The sequence below is a fragment of the Pundamilia nyererei genome, unplaced genomic scaffold, assembly GCF_000239375.1.
Source record: "Pundamilia nyererei isolate P.nyererei 1_Seehausen unplaced genomic scaffold, PunNye1.0 scaffold00076, whole genome shotgun sequence".
NCBI lineage: Eukaryota > Metazoa > Chordata > Actinopteri > Cichliformes > Cichlidae > Pundamilia > Pundamilia nyererei.
Genome location: NW_005187477.1, coordinates 2,754,259 through 2,756,226, shown reverse-complemented (window position 1 = coordinate 2,756,226; position 1,968 = coordinate 2,754,259). Strand labels below are relative to the sequence as shown.

At 43.7% G+C, this 1,968-nt stretch overlaps 1 protein-coding gene across 3 annotated transcripts in view; it reads right to left on the bottom strand.

Annotated features, from left to right (window-relative positions):
- ano7 (anoctamin 7) overlaps positions 1–1,968 on the bottom strand; it is a 17,151-nt gene that overhangs the window by 13,484 nt on the left and 1,699 nt on the right. The window lies entirely within an intron of this gene.

Genomic DNA, 1,968 nt, shown 5'->3' with positions numbered 1-1,968 from the left:
TGATGGATGGATGGATGATGGATGGATATATAGGATGGATGTATGATGGATGGCACGAGCAGCAGCGTGGACTGAAATCTTTTCCTGATGAATCCAAAACAGAACTTTCAAACCAACAGAAAACTGAATCATCATGAAGGAGGAAAAACTGACAGAATCAATGTTCTTCATCTCGTATAAAATAAAAACACCCATGGCTAATAGCCTGTTGATTTGCACATACATGAATATATACATATATTGATACATATATTGATTAATGTTTTCTGTACTTCTGAAAATTCTGGTTGAAGTGTTTGTAAAGATCACATGATCCTGCGTGTGTTGCTCTTTGTTTTATCTCCTCACGAGGAAAAGGACAACAGCTCTTTTCACATATTTTTATGTTATATGTGTAATAAAATACTACATAACATGGCCCACACCCATGAAAGTACAGTGTATTTACAATGTAAGATGACAACATTTTGTTTGCTTTTCTGCTAAAATACCCAGAAAGTACTCAGTACTTAAAGTTAATTACAGAATTATTCCTTCCTCCTGGTAAAATCATGAACTATTACCTCCTTATTCTAATGTACCCACCAGCAAGTAATGCTAATTCAATCATGATATCAGGTAACGCACCTGGAAAACCCACTTAATCCTAAAATAGCAGCACTCTTAGCCGTGGGCTGTATTATAAAGTCCCAAGAGCCAAAACAAAAATGCTGATCACAGCTCGACACTCACAGCAGCAGCCCAGATGTGAAGACAAACACCTCAGCTGTCAGCACATGGCTGTCAAACGTAGCGGGGAGGCTAATGTGTGTCTATGATTTCTATGTAACTGCGGCATTCATCCTGTTTAATGATACGTGTAACAATGAGGTATGGAGGTAAACGTTTCATGGTCACTGAGCTAATTTCTTTCTATGAACAGCTCCGAGGATTCTCGAGAAGTTCGTGAAACCTGTAGCCACTTCCCAAAGGCTACGCTGGCGTGTTTGCGTGGCTCTGGGCTGCTACTGGTCCAGAAGCGGGAAGCTTCGTGTTTTTTATTGGCTCCTAAACACTTTGGGCCACTCTTCCTGCTGTTTCACGTCCCCATTGTCGCTAATGAGGACGACGACAGACACACAAGAGCAAGAGCGGAACAAACATCAACCGTTTGATCACTCAGTGCTGAACCGAGTGGAGCCGCTCAGTCTCTCCTCATCATGCACTTCCTGTTTCCTGCCGCAGCCCAGTTTAATTAAAAAGCAGCAGAGAGAGCGAAGCTGTGGTGAAGCTTCCGGGTTTCACCTGCTTTCACTCAGACATGCGGAACCGTCTTCACACTAACTGTGAGCTTCTGTTAGTTTGAGGCCCAGCACAGTTTAGAGCTGCGTGCAGTAGCTATCACAAGGGGGCGGAGTCTAAAGTTACCATCCAGTTGTATTGAAGTTTGTGCTTTAAACACCTTTTTTGCAGTGAGAACTGTGAATACAGTCCAGCATGAGCCCTGGACAGTATAAAAGGTGGCCATAGATACTGTAATGTCACTGATTTAGGTGAACTGAGCATGCTCAGTGTCGCCATCTGCAAGTTTTGAAACCAGCTGTGAGGAGTGAGGCGTGGCTAACGGTTTGTGATAAACTGATGAGACCATCCTGGATGATCGTTGATGGCCTCCATGTTTTACAAGAATACGAGCCCAAACCAGAGACCAGTACAACCCTAACGAAGTGTGTCGCCTCCTGCTGGTGTAACCAGTGATGCTGCAGCCAGGCTGACCATACGAGAGGACAATCGCATTTTACCGCCATCAGCTCTGAGAGTCGACAGTGAAATCAGACGACTTCCTACACGTTTGGGTGAAACTTCAACTTGCATCTTTTAGCTACAGGGATTTTACTTTTCAATCCAATCAGAGAGTAATCCGGTTGTTCAGTCTGACGTCACTAGCTGTGTCTGGGCCTAAACTCCGCTGCAGGTCCATATATCAAA